General features: G+C 44.5%; 1 protein-coding gene across 6 annotated transcripts in view; it reads left to right on the forward strand.

The window, feature by feature from the left end:
* Window positions 1–4,785: 4,785 nt before the first annotated feature.
* Window positions 4,786–18,608, forward strand: part of LOC121593184 — a 51,988-nt gene continuing 38,165 nt past the window's right edge. For 3 of the 6 annotated variants that reach the window (XM_041915339.1, XM_041915334.1, XM_041915341.1), the window contains exons 1-2: window positions 4,786–4,869; window positions 6,479–7,408. The gene's annotated coding sequence lies outside the window, so the exon portion shown is untranslated. Of the gene's footprint in view, window positions 4,870–4,894; window positions 4,912–4,936; window positions 5,160–6,478; window positions 7,409–18,608 lie in introns of those variants that run through there. The other 3 variants (XM_041915338.1, XM_041915335.1, XM_041915337.1) reach the window with 3 other exon arrangements.

Below are 18,608 nucleotides of genomic sequence, written 5' to 3' on the forward strand. Positions count from 1 at the left end.
CCGCTAGACCCAACCAAGCAAGCAGCTCATGCAGCTGGAACGGTTTCTTGCTGCTGAAGGAAGGAAATCCGCGTTCTTGTGCGCGGTGCAGAGCAACAGTCGGAACGGAATAGCAATTTCGTTGTTTCGAGTAGCGTTTAAGGGGCGTCGATAACGATGGATCATGCACAGCAGGCAGAGTAAAAAGCCAGCTACCAGAAGAACCTGCTGCAAGATAATCCACCGAACAACAAGGTTCCACGCGCAATGGTAAAAACGAGATGGGCAACAGCAAAAAAACATTCGCAAAAAGTGGCCAATTAGTAAAAAAGCAAAAACTGATAAGCAGTGGGACGGGACGAGGGGTGCGACGTGTAATGAAAATGGAGCTGGACTGGGTGCAGTATTTTTTCTGGATTTTTCTCCTATATTTTTCGCTGGGAGCTGATGGAACTTTTGTCGATAAAACTAAATTAAACGGGATTACTTGAATGCGAACTGCGGCTGTCGAACTCGAGCACATGATAATGGCCCCGTTTTGGTTCGCGATGGTTACTTGTGGAACGAGAAAATAGTCATGGAATATAGAATTTAATATAAAAATCAATTTTTTGAGTCGTGCTGCCCTTGAAAGTACTAGGGTTAGTTCAATTTATGTCAATCAACACGTGATAAAATTCCGATCATGTTTTCTAAATGCGTCAATTTTACCATACTATACTAGATCAGCCGCTCCCAATCAACTATTAATCGATTAACCGGCTTGTATGATTTATTTAAAACCCTGGACAAAGGTAAGATCGTGATGTTTATTACGGCAAACAGGAATTTGAATAATCTCAAGAATAAAATAATTCAAACATGGACTTTCACCGAAGTCTATGCTATATCCACTGAATGATAAATAAAAGATAATATTTATAATAAAATACTTAAAATAAATCCTTGCCTGGCATTCCTATCGAAACGATTCAAGGAGTGAGACACAACATTCTCTTACAACTACGACACTGTTTGTGCTCAACATTTAGATCGGTTATAAAGCTCGAATCGACCGAATTACCGCACGGCAGCGTTGCCGGGTTCCTTTTTGGCTCAGAATTTTATCAGTCAGTAGGTGCAGAGAAGAATAAAAAACAACCCAAAAGAGAGCTAAAATTACAAGCAACCAAATCCAGAGCTTACCTGTTGATCTTTGTAATTTTATACTTTACGCGCTAAGAAGCTGTTTTTTGCCCAATTTCAGCACTCTTGCTGAACGAAGCCCGTAGCCCGTTTTACTTTGAAATCGTTCTCTGAAAGGCTGCTTGCCCTCTGAAGCTGTTTGCTAGTTTGCTGTGATCTTATTGCATTTTACAGGGTTTCCCACGATGTATTGGTCAGTTCCCATGATTTTTTGGTGTGTTCCCACGACTTTTTTTATCGTATTCCATAGTTTGTTGGTTCGTTCCCATAATGTATTGGTATTTTCCGATTGGATATCAATACAATTAGACCAAAAAAGCCTGGGAAACGGCCAAAAAATCGTGGGAACGCACCAAAAAAATATGGGAACCCACCAAAAATTGATGAGAACCAACCAATAAATCATGGGAAACCCTGTAAGGTCCCTTATTTGCTTTTATTGTTGATAGTCAGCGTTTATTTTAGATTTCCTAACGTAAACGGTTCATCATTAGCATTTCAAGATAATTCTTTGCACTAGCGATACTAATTTAGAAACTACACGGAACAATAATACATTTGTTTGACTTCTGCACCATTAAAAAATATATTCTATCACTCATATTAGACACATAATATATTATACACAGTATCATATTAAGTAAAGAAACCAATCCAATGGTTATCGTTGGCTCAAAACTCGTTCAGATGCATCAGACTCTCTTTTGGTACACTAATCACTCATCATTGGTTAAGGCACAGGCCGTACTACCATATTCTTGAGTGTTGTACAGCAGATCTTAGACATCTTGACTACGTTCGATCTCGCTGAATTCCTTGTAAACTGTATGATTGTAAAACTCTCTCTCTCCACTAATTTTTTATTTGGCTTTTAAGCGCAAGCTATAATGTGGGGAATTTTAATTCTTCAACTGCTCACAGGAATTCACCGCTCGTGTCCGTATTCTTGGGATTGAAAATTACTTCCCCAATTGCATGAAATCGGATTCCAACACAAACTCTCCCAGCCCAACATATCTTCGGTCTAACTGAACGCTGGCAAACAAAAAAAAATCTTCTACTACTGTCAAAGTTGTGATCAAAGTTGGAGCAAGTCCGCTGCTGCAGTACATCCGGATCGGCCTTGACCGCCTGATGGGCGAGTGAGTCCATTTCCCGGAAAAGCTACTTACCATTAAATAAGAGTAAAAACCACCCGCAGCAACCCGCAGCAGCAGCTTAGTGCCCAACAGACCGATAAAAACAATGCACAACCCAGCTACCGAGCGCTACCGAGGCCCCAGCTCTGGAACATTCTGTGCGGATCCTTCCAGCGAAGAAGACCGAGGTCGCAAAAAACAACAGTTGGCAACAACAAAAAACCCCTCCACGACACAACACCCCCGCAACGCACCGCTAGAAACATTCACAAGAAAAAGTACCATTTCGCGTTTTTACGCGAACACTTCTACTACTACTACTCAGCGGGCGGAAGGCACAAAAACCCCCCCTAGCCCATCAAACGCAAACGGCATCTATCCACATTTGCCAAAGCGGCCGTTTTTTCCACGGAATGTCCCGCGAGCAGTAGTAGCAGTAGTAAGCACCCAGGCCCCCGGCGCACATTTGTATTGCATATTTTTACGCTAAAATTTGGGGCTGTAATTTGGCGCGAGAGTGTCTTGCCTTTGCCGGTGTTACGATTGCAGGACATTAATCACACACCCCCCAGGGGGGGGGTCTGGGCGGCACACTGTGTGCGTGTGTATGTTCTCCCCTTTCGTTACGTTCTGTGGATGTGTAATAAATGAACGGGAAAAAGGGAACGGGACAAACAAAACAACCGTCATTTACGTTGCTAATCATTCCAGTCCGCGTTCAAGAAAGTGTCTCTGTCGCGAAGCAAGCAATAGGGAGGAGTGGGTGTGTGCGGTTGCGTTCGTCGGTGTGGCCATTTTTTAGCCATTCCGAAAGGAAACCGGTGTAAGAGTGGTTACGTTGCGTTTAATAACGTCGTACCATGGTAATGACTTACTAAGACATGAAGTTAAATGGAAGGTAATAAAAGCTTTCTTCTTGTAGGTACCATATTTTTGGGCCTAGAAAAAAGCACACCAGCTCTTAACAACGATGCTAGCATTGAACTAGAGACTTGTAGCCGTGTGAAATTGCCGATATAATAATGAACGGATAGCTCTGATCGGGAATCGTTACTCAACTGGTCTGGTAAAAGCTCTTGCCAGAGTGCGCTAGATCACTAGATCGGTATTGTATTTCAATACTAGTGTTGAAAGAATATCAGGAATATCAGAAAGAATATCATCATCCCCCCACGATAAAGAATGGACAATTCGAAAACAATTAGCGGTAGAATTTAGCGAAGCAATAAATATCTCCAATATTCCAATATCCTCACTGACGGGTTCCAACGAACTGGTTCCATTTTGCAAACGGGCCGTACAGCTTAAACAGTCACATTTTAATATTCTCGCCTCGCTTCTACCCATGGTCCCCATGGTTCTGCCAACTACTCGGCTGGGTCCCATTTGCGAGTGCCTGCGATGTGCCCCGGCTGTACCAAATCCCTTTCCCGAACGATCCATCATGGGCCCCGTTTAAGCATCGCGATATGCTTCAGCGCAGTAGACGGTCCCACACCGTACCGGGCCGCGACCGATATCTCTGGCAAAGGGGCAACCGGCAACCCTGTATCAGTCCCGGTGCAGCCCTAAATTGGACAACCATTCTAATCGGTCGAAAAACACGCTCACACACACACACACACACACACACACACACACCACACACACACACACCCACACACAAGAGTCCTGTTTGTCCTATTTGTTCGTTCGGAAACGAGGGAAAGATGGACGAAAGCGTAGAAGAAGATGAAGAAAAGTGTACCCAAACAGAACAGCCGAACAGAAGTGTTCGCAGCAGAAGAAGAAGGGGGAAAAAATGCCACCGAAGCAACATTCTGGCATCACTTTCCAGCTTTCCTCCCGTCTCCTTAGTGTGTTCGGTCAATCTCCACCTGCAATCCTGCACTGGTGTGTGCGCTTTTTTCCCGGGCGGTAGTTCTACGAACACACCGAAAGCTCAACGCCGCGCGACGATTGCCCAAAGCTCGATTGAGAGAGAAAGAGATGTCAAGCAGCGCACGGAAAGGATGCTGCCACACGCACACCAACACACACACACTTAAACCATTGCAACCGTACAGTGCCGCTGCCTGCAGTGGTGTTCGTGCCATCGCGGCGATGCTTTGCACGCTGAAAAGCTCCGACACCGGATGAAGCTGCCAGCTGTGTGCAGTGCCTGGCTACTACGATACGGCACCGCCGCACGCACCACACACATAGTACACCATAGCCGGGAGACCCCACCAGCAGAGCACCAGCATCGAATGGCGGCCCGTCCCGAGGCGTGAAAGTGAAAGCCGGAGCGAGAGAGCAGCAGCATCCCGCCGCGGCGCGCGAACGACGGCCAGCGAGCCGAGAGAATCCGATTCGGGATACGAGCCCCCGAGAAATCGATCGGCGCGCGGCCGACGATGTCGCCCGAAAAACCCGAACGGGCACACCAAACCAAAACGCCGGGCACTCTCTGTGTGTGCAAAATGGGGTTTTGTGCGAGCCACAGCCATCGACCGAGTGCAGTGCGTAGGCGGTTGTCGTAGACGTAACCCACCACGTGCTACGGGGTCTGTCTGCACGCGCACGGGTAAACTACTACTCACTTGCTGCTGCTGTTGCTGCTGCACGGGTTGGCAGCTGGTTCTTTACTACTACTATACAGCCATACACACACACATACTCCTTCTCTCACACACAAACACACAGTGTGCTTCGTACGTGTCGCGCCTCCTGGTCCATTTCTGATGGGCGCGCTGCTGCTGCTGTGTGAAAAGAAGACGCATTCGAACAATCGCAGTTTGCTTTGGATTGCTGGTGTCGGTGCAGGGTTGTGTAAGTTGGCGACAGCTTCTGGACAGCATTTTTATGAGTGGCTGTGTGAGTGTGTGTGTCTGTTTGTGAGAATGTGAATATTAAGCATTGAAGGAGTGACGGAAGTGATACGCTTTGTAGACATCTTCTCGATTGTTTTGTTTATAAAACACAGTGAAATACTATTTTGTGAAGTGAAGTGAAATTTGTTTTTAGACCTTGTAATATCATAATTATAATATTTCTTGGTGTTTGCATTGTTGTGTCCAAAAGCTAATCAAAAATATACTCCCAACAACTTCCAACCGATGTACCGTCCTTCGGTCCACCAATCGATCCCGCAAGTCGCTGCTGCTACTGCTGCTCGAGCAGCTTAGCATCTTGCCAGAGTGACAGTGACCTTCTGGCTGGTTCCTGGACCTTCGCTGGTAGCAGCGTGGCGCTTCCCGGGGGCGCTTCAGCTTCTGCTACTGCGTGCTGTGCTGACTGTTTGCCCGGGGCAGCACGTGCAAGCGCTCGCGTCCTTCAAACTGATCGGATGCAAAGTGCATCGCGAGCTGGCTGCAGCAGTGTGTGTTTATGTGTGCGTATGCCAGTGTGTGCAACACACGCCAGGCGGCCAACAACTTTGCTGCATCAGTGCGGGCAGCGATCGCACAAAAATAGTCTATTCGAAGGGGACAATTTCGGTTCCATTTCGCTAGAATTCGATTCGATTCGTTTCGTGCTGGGAGCAACACATTCGATACCCTATTTTTAACAGCAACTTTAGGGTCGCCAGTCTCCTCAATGAAGAATGGTTATTGATTTTGGTTTTTTGTTTGGTTTTGCTTCTCTCGTGCTACATCACACGCTTCGGCAGCTTCCATGGCAATAGCCTCTTGGCCGCTTGACTGCGTTTGTTTGTCCACCTGACAACGCTTCCCGTCAGCGTCATAAAAAAAGGGTCTTTCGCTTCCGGCTGAGTGCGAACGACGGCAAAGGACGCTTACTGGCAAAGGACGGGCAAAACAAATCGATAACAATCCATTCAGAACCCCGGCAGGTGCCAGGAAGGCTACCGGGAAAGTATCGCTTCCATCGGAGTTACATGCGAACAACGTGCATCATCATCGTTCGTGTGGCCGTGGTACGGAAACTCAATGGAATTTTGAGACTGAAATAAGCGGATACAAAGAACACAAAATAATGTAAAAGGAGAAGAATGCTATATGCTGCAAGTAAATCACGGCACGATAGAAGGAACAATTTTTACAGTTTCCACATATGTGTGTGTGTGTCTTACGCGATGAACACGAGTGTGAATAACAGCTCCATCGGCACCAGTATAAAGTGAAAGCTTTAGCTTTAAAATATTAATATGTTTCTTCTCAACCATTTTGCAGTTTTTAGTGCACCGATTTTTTTGTATCTCGCACAACACCATCACAACAGCCAGCCGCTCCCGTGTCGTCATCGCCCAGTGTTTTGTTGCGCGCAGCGTGTATCTTTAAAGTGTTTTAGCAAACAGGGGGCAACAACAAGGGAGTTCTGTCTCAGAAAACAAAAAGCCCGCAAACGGTGAACAACTCCTCTTTTTTTTTTCTTGCTACAGAAACACACACACAAATACACCCCTCAAACAAAAGGCAACAACGTTTAGTTCAGCAATTGAGTGCAGTAAATAATAAAAAAAATCCCAGGTGCCCCACTAGTCGGTTGTGAAAGCGTGACCAATACCCCAACGTAATCTCTCCCACCCCTTCTATCCACCGTATCATCCCTTTCCTTTTCTTTTCTTTTGGTGCGTGTTTGCCTTGAGGGCGAAAGTGTCGAAGGTTTTTTTTTCTTTTTTTGTACGTGTGCCCATCGTGAGTGAGTGAATTGCCGTGATACAAAAACACACACACACACGAGCATCAGTGTTGCAAAAGGTGGGAAAATCGCACAATTTACGCTTGCGGTGCGCTAAAGTGTCTTCCGCCGAGTGCGTGTTTGTGTGGTGTGTGGCTAGGGTAGGGTGTGAGGCAATGCCACGCAAGGTGCGGCATAGTTTCGACGGTAAAACCACAACAACTAGTCTCCGAAGCAGCAGCAGCAGCAACAACGACAATAACAACAGCACAACTTTTGCAAGGACACCGGCGAAGCGATACGGTGAAGCATAATGAGCTTTCGCTGGAAGTGAGTCGAGTTGTGTTTTTTTTTTATTCACTACGCACTAAAGTTCAGTCGCCCGATTGCTACGGCAACATTGAAAGCAGTGGGTTGGCTTCGTTTGCTGTTATAAGGACAGAGAGCGGAAGCAGCAGCAGCAGCAGCAAAGGAAGGAAAAGGTAAGTGTCACCTTGTACCGTACCGTGCAGCGTCATGGAACAAATGATTAACCGGATAACAAACCGCGTCAGCAACAACATCAGAGACACAGAGAGTGTGTGTGAATGAGTGAGAGATAAATAGAAGAAACGTAAAGGCATAGTCATCGAATATAACAACAAGCGAGCAAGCAAGCAAGCGCAAGCGAAACCGGAAGGAGGTGAAACACAGCCGCTTTTGGGTCCGGGCGCACATTATGTAATGCTGCTGCACAAAAGGCTTTCACAGGGACAGGCTTGTTTTTTCTCCCCTTGTTCAGACGGTAGATGCTTCGTTTGGGCTTTTTTCTGCAGGGTTTGAACAGTTTGGTGTGAAAACATTGCAGCCGGAATTACGTTTGGAGCCAAGGGCCCCTTGGCTGATGAATTGCTCATGGCTCTCTTTAAGGCGTGTACAGAATGTTATGAAAATGAAGCTGCAAGAGTAGTTGATAATGAAAAGAAGTGTTTTCATTTTCACTTTCTCAGCAGTATTAAACTTAATCATCTTTTTGATATATTTTTTAAATACATTTTTGTTGTTATTGTCATATTGTGCCTCATTTTGTTGAGCAAAGGACTGCCAAGGAGCACACTTTTAAAGGAGCTGTTCAATTAATAGACCCTTAACGTTACATAACTTTCACAAACCCATCACCAAGCAATATATATTTTCTATAATAAAACAAACAAGAAAATATAATATTGATTAGAGATCAAGCTTCCACAGTGACTATGATACAGCAAAAACGTCTTAAAATACGTTAGAAAAGTTCCCCATTTCATTTCATGTTTATAGACTGCAAAAGATCGTAGAGAGCAAATGTTCCACAAGCTTGATACAGCATTCGAAAATGAACAGCAATTGGGTTTGTCTTCTTTGAATGAGCCTTTTTGTGCTTAATCAAAACCTGAACGTAGTTACTATTATGCTTGTATTCCACAATTTCATTGTATACTGTGTTTTCATTTTATCAATAAACATGCAACACACTTGCCTTGTCCAATTGCTGCCAAAATGCTTGAAACACACACACACACACACACACACACACACACACACACACACACACACACTCAATTCCACCCTCCCGAAATGGTTTCCAATTTAATGTAGCATTTTATAATACCATTCCAGCTGAACGGAACTAGCGGGAAGCTTTCGATCCGCCTCTACCATCCCTTCCAAGGTAGCACACATTCTCTTTGGATACCTTTTTCAATGTGGTATGCATTCTTCTGGCTCGTGTTTCGGTAAAAATGGTAACCAACATACCTAGCCGCATAGACTCCAGAAGAGTATGTGCATTTTCGGTAAAAACCGAGCCTTGCCAAAGCATACATGAGGTTCGCTGTACGTGTGCCTTGCTGTGTGCTATGCTTCGCCTGGCAATAAGAGAATGTACGTGAATGCACCGACTAGCCTTTTCCCCTTTGCCTTGGGTTCGATTTTGGGGAAAATAATTTTCCACAATATCTGGGCAGCATCCAGAAACGTAATATAACTACAACAAAAACACGAAACAAGCACATACAACCAAACAAATAGTATTGTCGATACGCTCTGTGCTTGTCTGCCATTTCTCCGGTGCTGTTTGGGTAGAGAGTTGCATCAAGGGGCTATTGTGGTGCCGAGTTAAGCTAGAAATGGAATTACGGAATTCGTGCAATCCGTACCTACCAGGGGGAAGGTAAACTGGGCTTAATGCAGTAGCGTTTTGCCATGAAATTACACCAATTTTCCCACAATCGAAGCGAACCTTATTAACTGAAAAATGATAGCAGTGTGTGCCGGAAGCTTGATCCGTAATTGATTCGCTGTACCTTTATGGATGCGGTTCTGTACGGGCTAGGTCATTCCATTTTCCGCTGGATGTATTCCACAAAAAGGTTTACTAGTTAAATGCTATTTTTTTTTCTACTGATTTCGCTAAAACTTGTGTTAAATATGTGCACTTATTAGATTTAAGCCGCTTAGCAACATACATCACAAAAGCGATGCTTTTTCAACACATCATTACCATCGCTCAGCTGTGGCCAAAGACTTTTGTTTCGCTTATTTTTGGTGGTTTCAGCTCTTTGTTCGGACCTTCTTTAGACAAAATTTATTTGATCAACGAAACACGTCACATCAACCAGCGCGCCGGTTTGTTATCGTCCTAACCACAAACGTGCGAGAGTGCCGTTCTGCTTCGTCTGCCTCATTTGAACTAATATTTTAAGACGCTCCTAACGCTGACTAACAACTCTTCCCCGTGAGCCGGATAACAAAACGCTATGAATAGAACACGTTTGATCATTTGGCTAAAGCTTTTCGCCCCTCATTTCCCCTTTGCGAGCCAGGTCCTCAGGTTTGCCAGAAAAGACATTTCATTTCGGCAACAAGCCTTCATCTAGTGGGGGGTAAAAACACATCCAAGACGATATCGTCGCAACATCGTTCGGCTCTCTGCTAGCAAACTACTCTAGAGTACGAAAAATAGAGCGAGAGTGAGCGAGAGAAAGAGACGCAAGTAAAGAGAGAAATAGCAACTGGAACCCTAACAGAATTGCTAAGAAAATATGGCCTCGGTTACGTTAGATACCGTTGGTTCCTTACAAGCATGACCTTCGCTAGCCCAATAACCCTAACCTTCAGCCGGGCGCCCGAAAGCCCGAGCAGTCCAGCCACAAACGGAGCGAAAACGCATCGATAGGAGACGACCGTGCAGGCAACGTCAAAACCCATCGTGGCCGGTACCGTTTTTGCCATCCCACTGACGGAAAACTGGGAGAGCAGGCAGAGCAAAAGAGAGAGAGAGAGCGAGAAAAAGGCACCCGAACCACCCGAAAATTGGGGTACCTTTGAACCTAGGGCTAAAAATAGACACCGTTTCTTCCCTTTTCTTCGTCGCAAAAAGTGAAAAAACGACCGGGCGTCTCCTTCCGCGCCATAACAGCCACCAGGCGTCTCCATCTCCAGTTTGCGAGGCACACGATGGCGTAGAAAAGAACCGTCCAGCAATGAGAAAAGAATGGAAAGGCAGGAATGCGAAAGGTGCGTAAAAGTTTTTGGTCGAAACCCCGAGAAAAGGTACGGTCAAATTGGGGAAAATCAATGCGAGCAAATGGTTTATGCTTAGCCACTGGGGGAAGCGAAAAGTCTTATTCCCAGGAGCATGCCTTTTATTATTTCTCATCCTGCCTCCGGTTGGGCAACGAAAAGAGAATAAGTGTCTCGTTAGCAGGTACAGGTACAGCTTAGTGTCTACTTTATTCGCTTCGGTATGTTTGATGGTTTTCTCTGCTTGTACTCGGTGGATTCCATTTACATTTAGCTGAAATTTCATTCAAACACAACCTATGTTAACTGAATAGTTGCGATATATTTAACCAAATATCTAAAATTATAATTAATATAATAAAAAATCATGCTATCGAGTTTCAAGTATGTGCTGGAGTGTCATCGTTAAGTATCTTGAATTGCAAAGATTAAACAATTGAAATTGGTTTAAAAATACATAAACAATATAATTTCATTCGCTTCACATTCCAGTGAAGGTTAAGGCGATCGCGATTTTCTCCATTTTCATTGAAAAACGTGATACCAATTCGTAAAAAGCACCGTTTACTAAAATTATTTTATCTCCAAATGAGCTCTTTTAGCCAAACACGGAGCTTTTCGGAAAGAAATTGAGAACAAGCTGACAGAAAAAGAGACCAAAAAAGAACATTAAATACATATGACAGAGCACAGGCAAATGTTAATTCGACCGGAAAACCCCAAAACACCAACCAAACACTCTGACGTTTACAGGATATACTTTCACCCACGACACGACAAGACTGTTGCAGCCACTTGCCTATCCCCGACAAAGCTCAAGAGCTCAACAATTTCCCACCCGGTCAGCTGGTCCGGTACTGGTGCCTAACGACCGCTTGTATCTCCCAGTGCTTCATGCCACCGAGTAACAGCCCCTAAGTGGCTCAATAGCGTCTCTTTGTGGCGCTCCATACCGCAATGGCAATGTTTGCAAACTTACGCACCTTTGATGTAGTACCGTTGCTGCTATCGCGCGAACGATCCGCAGTATTCAGGCCGGCATTAGTAACGTGAAAATGCTGCCGGAGAGGAGAAGCGAACGTTTGTTTTTCTTTTATGATTATTGCGTTCCATCCGTTCCCGTTTGCATGTGCCGTTCGCAAGCGTACCGTAGCGCTTGCCGCTCCTTGCTGCTTGCTTTGCAATTTAAAACATTTGCGACGATACTTTCCTCCTCTCTCTTCCTTGTTTTTCTTTGGTATCTATTTCCCTTTCTCTCTCTCTCTCTCTCTCTCTCTCTCTCTCTCTCTCTCTCTCTCTCTCTCTCTCTCTCTCTCTCTCTCTCTCTCTCTCTCTGGTGATCCGTGAAGGTGAAAAATTTCCCAAAAATTCGAAACAGAAGAACTCGCGACCCGAGAGGCACCAGATCGTGGTTAAACTTTTACCCAAAATGCCCATCCCATCCGCCCGACCGAACGAACGCTCGGGTGCGCGTTCCTTTCCAACCAGCATGACATACATTAACCGAAAGAAGAGAAGATAAAAAAAATATATCACAAGCAACCACTCGGTGAAGAAACAAACTCCATCCCGACCCCATATATACGGGAGTATATGAGCGTTCTCTGTTCGGGTTCGGGTCCGTTGTCTGCCTTTTGCTTGCGCGCTAGCAAATAACGAGCTGGAAACATATTTCACCGACCACACATTGCTCGATGTGCGTGCAATGGGAAGCAGAACTGATAGCAGATGAACAAAAAAGCCTACACACACACACTCGCACACAATCGCACATTCTCGCGTTCCCTGTCATGTCCCTTTTCCCCAGTGTGCAGTGGTGCTGTAATTTGATGGGAATAAATTGATTTCGTGTCAATCGAATCAGACGCCGGTGGTTCGTGCGTGTGTGTGTGACTGTATGTGTGTGCCTGGGCTTGTGGATTGCATTCATTGTAGCACAGATAAATTGGTTGATTATTTACTGCGGGCATCGCTTCCGCTGCTTGTGTTGGGCTGTAGCGATAAACCCCGTACACGATGCCTTATCGGTGGGGAAATGCCACAATCTAGCATGCCGGCATAGAATGCTGCCCGCGCGATGCTAGTGCCTCCTAGCAGCTAAAACGAACCGATATTGTGTTCGGCTCAGCTTGATGACATTACTTCGATCCGCATTCCGGCATCGCCTTGTAGCAAATGTTATTGCCAGAGAATCTTGTTACGTGAGCTTATTCTGTTGTAATCGTGTCAGATCGATCGAAAAATTAAAATGTTTTTTCTTCACTTATGCCAGGATTTTACAAAAACGTAACCAATTTTTGGTTTTTTATATAAAAATCAAATAAAAATAAAATACAAATCATTAAAGCAAATTATGTTTTAATGCAAAAGTAATTGCAAAAATGAAAAATAAAAATGAAATGAAAAATAAAAATAAAAATAAAAAAATAAAAATGAAAATAAAAAACAATCAAAAAAACAAAAAAGCAATAAATTACTTGCCCCATGCACAATGCACTTAGCTTTACAATCTTTTCGATTTTTCCCTCATGCAGGAACAAGCACACACATCAATCATATTTACTTTTCCACCTCACTCAAGCCAAAGACACTCGAATGACAAACCTTCGTAAGGGGTTTTTTTTTTGCTGCCACTGCTCCCTACAGCATGCCGTAAGAAAGCATCTTTTCTTGGAATTGAGCATACTAACACTCACACGTGTTCCCACTCACAGGAAGCGAATACAAAGCTGAAGGCGACTAGATACTGCAGTCGTAGACGTTCGCCGCCACTGACCTTGATATGGGTCAGCAACCCTCCGCTTGCTGTGTTGTTTTATGATGACGACGACGACGACGACGACGACGATGATGATGATGATGTGCTTGCGTTTTGTTTGTCTTTTCGCTGAGAGTAATTATTTAGCCCCGTTGCCCGCGCCCCATTGCCCGTCGTTGACCGGCTGAGGCTTGGTGGTTGGCGTTGATGAGCTTTCGATGGAGGCGCACGGTGCTTTATGGAAACGCATGGTTCCATTTTGGTCCTTGCTTTTTTACGCCGTTCGTAGCGGGAAGTGCCAAACTTAATCAGCTAGCTTTTGCGTGACAGCAGCCAGAGTAATGAATTTGAATACCCCCCATTAAACAGTTCCACAGGCGAGGGCATGCATCAATTATATGAAACGTGGCTGTATTCTCACCACTGAGCTTGATTTATTCCTCTTCAATAGCGTTCAATAGTGTTACACAGAAGTGCAGTGGCACAGAAAACCCTCTCCCTTACATGCATGTAGTGGTTTTGCGAGCCACAGTGGAAGCCGTCACCGATGGTAACCTTTTGCACGAGGCACCGTGTTCGCTAATGAGAAACTTCTCCAGTGTCTGAGCACTGTCAGAGAATAGCACACACGCACACATGCATCTCGTGTGTGCATGGATGAAAAATTGGCAAAGTTTTCGACACTCGAGGCGGCGGGCGATTGCTGCATTTTAAGCTCCACAGTCAATAACGAGGCCGAATGCAAACGGCAGAGTTTTGCAATTACGAGCAGCGTCCATATTGGTCCTAGAGCACTGTTAGTACTGGGCGGCTCTCGTTGCTTCAATGGTGAAGACATATGCATACGAGCTTATGCTAACACCTTCAACTACGAGCTTTCTCTGTGGAGGGCATGTTTGTGAGTGTGTAAACTTTCGACTTCAATAACGATGATTAGTGATTTATTGCGTTTGCAGGCTCTTTGGTAGCATGCGAACAAGTTTGATGGTAAAATGACTTTTTAAAAAAGCGTTCCACTCGAACACGTACCAAGCGACGTATAAAATCAGTTATTAAATATCTGAAATTAGTTATTTTTCATCATCTATACTTGGAGATATTATATCAATAATACTTATAATTCCCTTTCCAAATAATCCAACCTCTCTAGAGAGCATTACCATTTGTACGATTAAATTGTGATCATATTGGATCAGTGATCTATTAAAAATTACTCAAATTCACCGTTTTTTTTTTGCTACTTTAAGAAGACCGTTTCAATATTTTCCCCCGCCACAAGATGCTCACTGCAACAGCGCACATCCGTAGTACCAAACAACGTGGAATCTCGCAATTTCCACCAGAGTTTGCCTCTCGGGCAGTGTAAGGATGTCGTCGTCGTCGTCGTCACACGACATGCATATTGAATTTCGATACGTGCAGGATTACATTTTTGCCATCATTAGCATACAGCCCCGCATACAGCTAGGGAGAGCTCGGATGTGTCGTTGCGGGTTTTGTGACACCCGAAACGACACACGCTGGCGCTTCATGCTCGCCAAACCCTTGGTGGATCGAAAGACAAAGACACACTTTGAGGCTAAGAAAAAGGGGTTAAGGAGGTCATCGCGCACTCGAGACGACGACACGCGCTGTCTTTTGCGCTTGGGCACGAATCCCGCTCCGCCGGGCACACTTGTACTTGTAGTAAAATGGCGAACCTCTTTTGCCTGCCTGTGATCAGCTTCTGTCGGATCGATCTTGTTCAGCAGATAGCCCTGTAACGCTGCTAGAGGGCTCTCTTGTTGCCTTGATTTCAATTTGCTTCCTTTCACCCACATGGGTATTCACGCTCCGCGAAGGCGTGTGCTCTCGCTGCTCCCTCCGTGCAGTCTATCACACCGCTTCAGCAGCCACTATTAAGTACAGTGGTCTTTTCCCGCTACACACTTATCTACTCCCATCCTTCCCTTCGTTTGTCTGCAAACGAACAACAGATTGAAAATCTCTTTTCCGCATGCAAACAAGCGTTGTCTGTACGTAGGAAAAAGAGGGTTAACTTAAGGGTCTTTCGCTTATTTGGTTAGTATTTCCTCGCCCATCTTACATCATAATACCCACTGTCTGTTACTGCTACAGTCGTTCCCTTCACTAGCAAAATCGAACGCAAACGAGCACAGGCTCGGGACGGATTCCGGCGTGTTTCTACGACAGTAAAGGAAACAAAAAACGACGGCAGCGAACACCATGTCATATCCCAAGATTAGCACACAACAGCCTCCCAGACAGCCGGCATCGTATCAGATCTGGCTGGCAGCTAAAGCCGAAATTGATTATTGTGTTCTGTTTCGGCGTTGCACAAGGCTAATACAAATGATGTCCGTGGAAGGCTTTTTACAATTTTTGTTTTTGTTTTCCTGTCTGCACTCTCGTTCTGAGCTTCGCGCGACAGCTGTCATGTCTCGTTGTGTTAGCACACAACTAGCAGTGACTCTATTTTCTCCGAAGAGCACTAACGAGTTATCGAGGCTAGCACACACGCCGAGTTTCTCGTCAATCGGTTACGACATACAGCAGACGATACTCGACCGGATTTAGGTGCAACTTTGTATCCCCACAGAGCTGTGACGGTTAATCAAGGGGGGCACTAGCAAACATGGGATTAATCTGTAAACGCTCTGTAGTGCCGATATTTAGGATTTTTTGTACCTTCTTTCTTCCAATTCATTAGAATACATTATTTTGAGCCATTTGAACCAGTTTGAAGCAATTCAAATGGGTTAAAATTAGAGCGCAAATTATATAAAATTTTATCACTTGTGGGTTGTTAGTGTGCTTAATAGATTAAGCATGAAATAACATAACCCTAGAGTTGTTAAGTATCATCAGCCTAACCGTAATGATGGACCGTTGGTGTCAATAGAATTTTTTTTATTGACTTGAAATTGACTTGAGAATTTGACTTGCGCAACTGCAGAGTGCATGCGCGACAAACATATTTTCAGGAAAGTGCTAATGAACGTTGCATTGAATTTCATATATCCTCATTACAAAATCATTCCATAATCATAAAATCAATAACAAAATTCATTATTAAATGGAAAAATTAATATAAAACACTCTATTTTTTCTATTACTACTACTACTTTTTCTCTACTACTACTTTTTCTCTTCGAACCGTATGATAGTAAAGAACAGATACAAGCAAACATTTTTACCCGCCTTCACACCATGGTCTACCATTAAACCAATAAAATGCTTCATTAATCTATGCCGGGGAGTGTTTAATTGAATAAAGCTTGATTTGCAAAGCTTAATTTACTAAAAATGCATTACGCTGTGTTGACAAAAGCAAGCAACCACACCAGAATGACCACCGTTGCCAATAACTACGAACGGTGTGGCTCGACAAGTGGTTGCTATTGGAAAATTTAAACATACTTTCATCAGCCCTATTTATTTCTACAGTACACGCACAAGGTTAATAAACAATTTTCCATTTACGCTTAATTAGGTTATTGGTGTTTCTCGTTTTTATGCACTCGTTACCATCAGTTGCACCAATCAATTGAAAGGTACTGCGCCCGGGCCACTGTACCTGGTATTATTGGGGCTCAAAGTTCTGCTTCCCCGAATACACAGGGCAAATAAAGTAGCTGGGATCAAATTCTATAAAGTTACAGCCTTTCGCTGTATAATCCGGATGAGATTTCGGGAATCTCTCTTTCCGCAACCACGTGCTGTTTGCGCGCTCCTTTGTCCGCTAGCACGATGTTAATTTTCAGCCCAAGGGAAATCGGAAGACTACACTGTCCGGAATCCTTTCATTACGGGTGCATCGATTTCAATGGTACACAGCTCCTTGCAGTGTTTGTGATTGAGTGTTCGACCCAAAAGCTCGTATGTATGCGCCATTGTCACATACTAATTGCGATCGATAAATTGCACCACCGTTGCTTCCCCGGGTGCCGGACTGATCGGATGTACCGAGTAGCAGCCGTATTGAGTTTCCCGGTTTAATGCCGTTTCTTATCCAATCCTACACACTGCCCAAGGACCGAACGCATCAATTGCAGGGTCGAATTTCATCTGCTGTGGAACCCCAGTAGAACCAATTTAAAGGTTATTTATAGGCGATATTTTCCGTGGATTTGTCAACAAACATATGTTTCGAAGACAAAATTACTTTACAACAATAAAAGGTAATACACAGTGTGATCACAGTAGTATAGCTTATGTTATATAAAGGTTTGTTTGGTTCAAAAGTTATGATTGCAAGCATTTTTCTACATCTACGATAGGATATTCACAAAACAACACATTTCAATTTTACAACATTAAACTTTATTGTAACAATTATCAAGCGAAACATGCAAATTAAAACTGGGAGCCTTGTATGCTGCGCTCCGTCCGATTACATGTTCCAATTTCCCGGTTGAGTGTAAATGTAAACCCAAACACTGCCTTTAAATGAACATTTAATCAAATTATACATCACGTCCCACCGCGTACCCGCGCCTTTCGGTGAACGGTGTGCCCGACCATTCGTTGTTTGCGTTTGCCATTAATGGGCAGTGGAATTTAATGTTCGAAAATTCTACCCATCCTCTCTCTCTCTCTCTCTCTCTCTCTCTCTCTCTCTCTCTCTCTCTCTCTCTCTCTCTCTCTCTCTCTCTCTCTCTCTCTCAAACATACACACTAGACTACACAACAGCACCAGCACGACAATAAAAAAACAAGTGTACGCCAATCTTTATTTATTGCAAAACCGCTACGGCGTCATTTGCGCCACTGGCACGGGTTGGCGCGCTAGGCCAGCGATAGGATACCGAAGCAACGAAAATATTGACATTCTATCATACGGTTTGCAACCTTCCGCGACCTAGCGATCGCGCTACCGAGCAAAAACCCACACAGACGGTTCTAATTGAATTGCGCGCCATACGCAGTACGCGTAGGCCGATACGCATCACGCAAACGATTCACTGTTTTTTTTTCGCATGAATCAGTGCTTTCGCTACAAAACCCAAAACGCAACCCACACGCACCCATTACGGTCGGGCACAGGCACAGAATTGTGCGCAGTTTTCGTGCGAATAGCCGGTTGCGATTGCTGCCGGTTTCAGTCGGAAACACATTCACACACACACACGCACAATGCAAATGATTATGATTTACTTTTCTCGGGTTTCTTGCGTGGTGCTGCTGCTAACAAACGGCACAATACAAAATCCACTCCGAAAGGGGGGTGGGGGAGGTGATCAGTGTCGCAAAGGAGAAACGCAGAAAGTGTGCTTGCTTTCTACATTGCGTTTCACAGTGCTGCGACCGTAGTGATTGGCGTAACGTCCGTTGAATCGCCATTGTCCAATGTATTGTACAAACGCACTGAGCAGAGATTT

Source organism: Anopheles merus, chromosome 2L (assembly GCF_017562075.2).
Source record: "Anopheles merus strain MAF chromosome 2L, AmerM5.1, whole genome shotgun sequence".
NCBI classification, from domain to species: Eukaryota; Metazoa; Arthropoda; class Insecta; order Diptera; family Culicidae; genus Anopheles; species Anopheles merus.